The 8,291-nt window shown below is 38.1% G+C and overlaps 1 pseudogene; it reads left to right on the top strand.

Moving 5' to 3' along the window:
- Nucleotides 1–162: 162 nt before the first annotated feature.
- LOC109002824 lies at nt 163–4,604 on the top strand (annotated as a pseudogene).
- The last annotated feature ends 3,687 nt before the right edge of the window (nt 4,605–8,291 follow it).

An 8,291-nucleotide genomic window follows, 5' to 3' on the forward strand; every position in this document is an offset into this window, starting at 1 on the left:
AAACTAGATATTTTTATTAATCCAAATCAGAATATTTCCACGGGCAAACAGTATAGTATGCAATTGATCATAGATAATTTTCTCTATATAAATGTCAATAGCAAGTATGCCAGTCATTAATTCAAATCATCAAATCATTTCAGCAACCAGAACAAACCATGCATGGGCTTCACTAACCAATGCCAATGCATTTGTTTGGCTTTGATCCTCACTTTGGGAGCTTTGGCTTCTCAAAATGCTGCTCGCACCCTCCAAGATGTGGTAATGTGTGAGATGCATGAGCAATGGATGGCTCGCTATGGACGACGTATATATGAAAACAATCAGGAGAAGGAGAATTAGCGTTTGAAGATATTCAAGGAAAATGTTGCAATTATAGTATCTTTTAACAGCGTTAGAAACAAACCTTACAAGTTAGGAGCCAAAAAATTTGTAGATCTTACGAATGAAGAGTTCAAAGCCTCACGAAATAGATTCAAGGGACACGAATGCTCGTGAAAGATTTCTTCCTTCAAATATCAAAATGTGACTGCATTGCCTTCTTACATGGATTGGAGAAAGAAAGGAGCCGTTAACACCTATCTAAGACCAAGGCCAATGTGGTAATTGTCTAATCTTGAGATGAAATATGTCCACTTTATGTTTCCAACTCTTTTTTGTGATGAAATGTAGGATGTTGCTGGGCATTTTCAGCAATCGCAGCCATGGAAGGAATTACTAAGCAAAAAACTGGTCAATTGATCTCTTTGTCAGAGCAAGAGCTGGTTGACTGTGACATTGAAGGAGTGGACCAAGGTTGTAGCGGTGGTCTGATGGACAATGCTTTCCAATTAATCCAACACAATCATGGTCTCACTACGGAAGCCAACTATATATCCTTACATGGGTGTCGATGGAACCTGCAACACAAAGGGTGAAGCCAACCATGCAGCCAACATTAATGGCTATGAAGATGTGCCACCAATAGTGAGAAGACACTTCTTAAGGCCGTAGCTAATCAGCCAATTTCTGTTGCCATAGATGCTGGAGTATCTGACTTCCAGTTCTATTCAAGCGGCATCTTTACAGGAGAGTGTGGTACTAGCCTAGATCATGGTGGTTACTGCTGTTGGTTATGGGGTTACTAATGATGGGACCAAGTATTGGCTCTCATGAAACAGAAGATGAGTACAAGGAAAAGAAACATGAAGACACTAAACAAGTACACCACAACATGCAGAAAATACCATGCAACAAGCAAGTTGATGAAAATCACAATGCAGCAGCTAAAAGGTGTAAAGCACTAGCACAGAAAAGCAAAGCAAAAGAAGGAAAGGATGGGGTGACAAATCAACCTCAAAGGCTGCACTGATTATACACAAAAGTAAATAAAGTGATGAAAGACATGCATATGTCAAAACCTACAGACTGCAATAGATTGCTTTGCTCTTTTATGTTTTTCTATAATGTATATATATGTAGCAGAACTTTGTATCTACAATGAATTGGAATGAAAATAAGTTTTTCTCCATATTGCGATTTCATTTCGAGTTCTTATTTCCACTTCTAACATGGTATCACAGCAGTCTAGTTGTCCTGCTGTGTTTGCTTAAATCTGCAAACAAACTTCATTTTCTAAGCCATGACATCCTCATTTTCTTCTTCTTCTCCTATTTCCCTTGCTGAGGACCCAAGCAGTCCATTCTTTCTACATCACAGTGATAATGTTAACATTGTCATTGTATCACCTCCATTAACTAGTTCGAATTACATATCTTGGAGCAGATCATTTCTACTTTCCATTTCAATAAAAAACAAGCTAGGCTTCCTGGATGGCACCATTACTACTCCTGAGTTGTCAGATCCCTCATTTGTGTCATGGCTGAGATGTAACAACATTTTGCTAGCTTGGATCCTGAATTCTGTTTCAAAGGATATTGCTTCTAATGTAGTTTTCATGACCTCAGCTAAACAGGTTTGAGACAAACTTAAAGAAAGATTTGCTCAACCTAATGAAGCTTGAATTTATCATCTCCAACACAAGCTCAGTAGCATTGTTCAAGGGCACCTATCTATAAGTGATTACTTCACACAACTTAATGCTATTTGGGAAGAATTACACATTTTCACCCACTTCCATGTCACAATCTGTCCTACCAGATGACTCATCTTCACCCACTCACATGTCACAATCTATCTCACAATCCGAAACACCCCATCTTGAAATATCTTTCCCTGCTACCTCCCTCGATTCAACTCCTCCTTCACCCCAACCTCATGAGCTGCCTACCACCCCTCCCTTTCGAAGTTCCACCAGAGATAGATATCAACCTGCCTATCTCCATCAATACCACTGTCAAATAGCAGCATCTCATCCCTTCATCAATACTTCCTCCACATCCTCTTCAACTCTTCACCCACTCCACCATCACTTGACCTACAAACACCTCTCCCCATCCCACCAATAATTTTTTGCTTCCCTCTCAATGTTTTCTGAACCATTCTCCTATAGTGAAGCTGTCCAATTCAAGCATTGGTAGGATGCCATGAACATTGAACTTAGTGCCTTAGAAGAGAAAAACACTTGGACTGTTACTTCTCTTCCCCCCCAACAAAACTACATTTGGTTGTAAATATGTCTTCAAAGTCAAGCTTCAATATGATGGTTCTCTTGAAAGACACAAAGCAAGACTTGTAGCAAAGGGATACGCTCAAAGAGAGGGTTTTGGCTTCTGAGAGACCTTCAGTCCAATGGCCAAACTCATCACAGTTCGTGTCTTTCTTGCCTTGGCATCCATTCAAAACTGGTTTTTGTCTCAAATGGATGTTCATAATGCATTTTTACATGGATGAGGAAATGATTTGGACTTACCACTTGGTTACAACATTCACATTGAGCAGCTTGAGGGGGAGAAATTGGTATGCAAGCTAAATAAGTCCATTTATGGACTTTAACAAGCATCAAGGCAATGGTTTTCAAAATTCTCTAATTCATTCACTGCCATTGGTTTTCATTAATCCAAATTTGACTACTCTTTATTCACCAAAGGGAGTAAAAAAGGAGTCTTCACAGCACTCCTAGTGTATGTGGATGATATCATAATAGGAGGCAATTCTCAAGGAGAAATTGATCTGCTCAAAGCTCATCTTCATGGAAAATTCAAAATCAAGGAACTTGGACCTCTCAAATATTCCCTAGGACTAGAGGTTGCAAGATCATTAGCTGGAATAAATGTTTGTCAAAGGACGTTTACCCTCGAAATCTTGAAAGACGCAAGGTTACTTGGCACCAAACCTACCTCCACACCCATTGAGTTAAATCACAAATTGAGTCATACCACAAATGAGATCCTACAAGACCCTACAACCTATAGAAGACTCATTGGAAGACTCATCTACCTGACCATTACCAGGCTAGCCATTACCTATGCTATAAATGTTCTGAGCCAGTTTATGGACAAACCCTCACAAGCTCACTTACACTCAGCTTATAGAGTTCTCAGATATCTCAAAGGATCTATAAGCCAGGGCATATTCCTATCATCAAAGTCATTTATACACTTGAAAGCCTACAATGATTCTGATTGGGTTGCTTGTCCCGAAACTAGGAGATCAGTCACAGGTTTCTGTATATTTATTGGGGACCCATTGGTAAGTTGGAAATCAAAGAAACAAGTGACTATTTCTAGGTCCTCAGCAGAAGCAGAATATAGAGCATTGACCTCTACAAGCTGTGAAATTTTTTGGCTCCTTGGTCTGTTAAAGGAACTCAACATTGACCATGCACAACCTACTCTCTTACTCTATGATAACCAAGCAACAATTCATATCACAAAGAACCCCATCTTCCATGAGAGAACTAAATATATAGAACTGGATTGCCATTTTGTTAGAGAAAATGTCTTGGCTGGAATCATCACACCTGTCCACATTGCCTCAAAGTTCCAACTAGCAGATATCTTCACTAATACCTTAATAGTTTCGTTTTTCAGTTCTTATTGTCTAAGATGGGAATATTCAACATCTATACTCATCTTGAAAGGGAGTCTCACGAAACAGAAGATGAGTACAAGGAAAAGAAAAATGAAGATGCTAAACAAGTACACCACAACATGCAGAAAATACCATGCAACAAGCAAGTTGATGAAAAGCACAATGCAACAGCTAAAAGGTGTAAAGCACTGGCACAGAAAAGCAAAGCAACATAAGGAAAGCATGGGCGACATATCAACATCAAAGGCTGCACTGATTACACAAAAAAGCAAATAAAGTGATGAAAGACAAGTAAAGCAATGCCAAAACCAACAGACTGTAATAGATTGCTTGTAAAATAGTAGAAGATAAAAAGTTAACTTTAGGACTCTTCCCTTTGCTCTTTTCTATTTTTCTATAATGTATATATATGTAGCAGAACTTTGTATCTACAATGAATTGGAATGAGAGTCAGTTTTTCTCCATATTGAGATTTCATTTCGAGTTCTTATTTCCACTTCTAACATTGGCTGGTGAAGAACTTGCGGGGTATAGAATGGGGTGAAAAAGGGTACATAAGGATGCAAAGAGATATTGATGCAAAGGAAGGCCTTTGTGGTATAGCTATGCAAGCCTCTTATTCGATGGCATAAAATTTGGAAATTAGAATCAATATCAATGTCCACTACCTCACATGCAATCTAGTGCACTACTTATTTTCAAATCTTTTGGTTCTTACTATTTGAAATCTATATGTATAATTTGTCTGGTTCCATATGGACAATGTCGATGAACCTTTTCCATACTAGTAATTATTGTCAATAACATTTTCTCTTACATCTATGAAATGCTTATCCATCTAGCTTGAGGATGCGGACCGTACCTTAGCTCCTTATTTTTCTTGACCAGAGCTATATTGTTTAAAAAGACTTAAAGGAGATTTGAATAATGAGTTGAGTTGAGATGAGAGTTAAAAGTTGAATAAAATATTATTAGAATATAATTTTTGTTTTGAGATTTGAAAAAGTTGAATTGTTTATTATATTTTGTTTGAAAGTTTAGGAAAGTTGTAATGATGAGAAGAGTTAAGAAGAGTGCCTTTGAATCCAAATATCACCTTAACAATTAAAATATTTTTAAAGAAATACAAACATACGATGAACGTGGATAGATGAGGGGAGTATGGCTACTTCAACAGTATTAGAGTTGAGATAAGCTAATTCCTTGAAATCTTTAACCATTTTGGTGGACTATTGATGTAGCAAATATTTTCTTCTTTTAACAACATATATTGCATATTAACATCTTATGAAGAGACCTTCCAATAAAACATTGGCCTTAAAAATATTTTGAAGTGTATATAATATTTATCCATACAAGAAAATACTATAATGAGAGGTAGGATCGAAGACTAATAAAAATTTGGACAGAAAACTCTTTGAAGGATTAGTAGTTTGAATATTCTCATTGAATGCAATGCTAGTCTAGGGATAAAGTTGCATTTAGGCACTTGGTCACTTAGGTTGGTCAAATTGCTCTATATGCGCAAAGGTTTTACAATTTGAGCAATTGCTAGGCTTTAGTTTGTCAGCATAGTAAGTTTCTTACCCGCTATGGTGTAAAAAACGATGTTTTATTTATTTTGCAAATGGAAATTTCTGCATCATTGCACGACTTCAGTATATTGATATATATAGAATGCAGATTTACAGTCACAGTTGTATTGTGAGTTGTATGTACAACTTCTACTCTTATCCTAATGTATACATGAGTTGTACAGAATGCAAGAATCATGGAAAGGAAAGTAAATGATTGGATTGTAGCCGTGATGCATGGAGTTTGTCTCATCATTCTCCCTCAAGCTCAAGGCGGGATAGGGCCGACATAGAGCTTGCTTGAATTCAGCTCGAATTTTGGACTGCAAAGTGATTTGGTGAAGATGTCAGCAACTTGCTCTTGACCAAAAACATGTGTGAGATGAATCAATCCACTAGCTGCTTGTTCCTGAATGAAATGGACATCAATTTCGATATGTTTGGTGCAATGATAAAAAATGTGATTTTTGGCCATGCTGATGGCACTGATATTATTGGAGTGCAGTGTAGGAGGAGGAAGGTTATACCCGAGAGCCTTTAGTAAATGCATGAACCACATGAGTTCAGTCGTGGTGGATGCCAAGGCTCGGTGCTCAGCTTCGGCAGTGGTGCGGGAAACCATTGTTTGTTTCTTTGCTCCCCAAGACAGTAGGTTACCACTCATAAAAATTACAAATCCAATGGTGGAGCGTCTATCGTATCTGGATCCTGCCCAATCTACATCACAAAATCCTTGCAGTTCTAAAATGGGAGCTTTGGTGAAGTGTAGGCCGAGATTTATAGTGCTTTCGAGGTACCTGAAAATTCTCTTAACAGCAGTGAGGTGACGTCACAAGGAGCTTGCATAAGCTAAGAAACAAAATTCACTGCATAAGCCACATCTGGTCTAGTCAAGGTGTGGTATTGATGTGTGCCCACCATCTACCTGTAGAGAGTTGGATTAGATAGGAGAGAACCTCCATGAATAGAGAGATGAACACTGGGAGCAAGTGGAGTGGAAATAGATTTCGTCTGTTCAAAACCGAAGTGTTGTAGTAATGAAATAAGATACCGAGATTGTGTGAGAGTTAAAGTTTCATCCTCGCGAGCCACTTGTACAGTGAGAAAATAATGCAAATCACCCAAATGTTTTATATGAAATATTTTGGATAAATGAGAAATAAGTGTGTTGATTGACAACACTGAAATCCCCGTGAGAATAATATCATCTACATAGATAAGTAGAACAAGCATCTTAGATATATTTTGACAAAAAAACATGGAGGTGTCATAGGGACAGCTTTGAAAACCCAATTGGTGAATGTAGTTGCTAAACTTTAGATATCACGCTTGAGTGGCCTGTTTTAAACTATAAGGGGTCTTATGAAGTCAACAAACATACTCGGGATGATGGGGATCTTCAAAGCCGGATGGTTGAGTCAAATAAACTTTTTCTTGCAAGTCCCCATGCAGGAAATCATTTCTTATATCGAGTTGTTTGAGAGACCATCCTTGTGATAAGGCCATCGTTAGAATCAACCGAATAGTTGATTATTTGACTACCGGACTAAAAGTTTCATCGTAATCAAGGCTTTGAAGTTGTGTGAAGCCCCAAGCTACAAGACAAGCTTTGTCTCATTCAACAGATCCACCAACTCGTGTCTTTACTTTGAGGACCCACTTGCTTGTGACTAAGTTCATGTTTGGAATAGGTGGAACAAAGGTCCAAGTTTGGTTCTCATGAAGTGCATGAATTTCTGATTTCATGGCCTGTTCCCGTTGGGTCTCCTTTTGTGCTTGTTTAAAAGTTTTGGGCTCTGTAGGAGTAGCAATGAAATTTGTCAAGAAACACATTGATAGTGGATGACGGGTTGAGAGAAATGTTTTGGGTCTCTTAGTGTCATCTTGTGATCTAGTAATCATCGAATGGATCTGTGTGGGACCAGATTCATGTGTATTGGCTTGGGCAAGATCAACAGTTGCAATTTTTTGTGCAGGAATTGTAGAGTCTGAAAGTTCTTGGCCTGATGTAGTTGGATTTGGACATGGAGAGGAGTGATCTGCTAAGACATTTGAATGTGGCCCGTGCTATGAGTCTTTTGGGAGTGGCCGTGCCTTGAACCATTGGCATGAAGCTGTAGAAATAACTAGCTTAGAGAAAAATGGAAACTGATCCTCATTAAAAATAAGATGCCATGATACATATATGCAATGCGACCCGTGGCTAAATCCATGCACTGATAACCTTTGTGATTTGGGGAATAGCTAATAAAGACACATGGAGTGTATTTGAATTGTAATTTGGACCGACCAAAAGGTTTTAGATGTGGGTAACATGCACATCCAAAAATTCTTAGAGAAGAGTAAGAATGAGGAGAATGAAAGAACAATTTATAAGGAGATTGACCTTTAAGAGTGGGTGTGGGTAGCCTATTGATTAGACAAAGAGCGATTTTGATTGTAGCCGTCCAAAATTTTGGAGGTAGGGAAGAATGAGCCATAAAGGTAAGTTCAGTATCAACAATGGGACGGTGACGTCGTTTAGCAAAGCCATTTTGTTCAGGAGTGTCAGGACAAGATATTTTATGATCAATTCCCTGAGATAGAAAATATTGTTTTAAAGTGTGGTTTACAATTTCACCACCACCAGCACTTTGTATAATTTTGACATGAGTGTTCAATTGATTTGTCATCAATTTAAGGGACATTGAAAATAATTGAAGATTATAAGATTTTCGTGCCATAGGAAAAACCCAAATGTACCGA

This window comes from Juglans regia, chromosome 1 (genome assembly GCF_001411555.2).
Source record: "Juglans regia cultivar Chandler chromosome 1, Walnut 2.0, whole genome shotgun sequence".
Taxonomy (NCBI): Eukaryota; Viridiplantae; Streptophyta; class Magnoliopsida; order Fagales; family Juglandaceae; genus Juglans; species Juglans regia.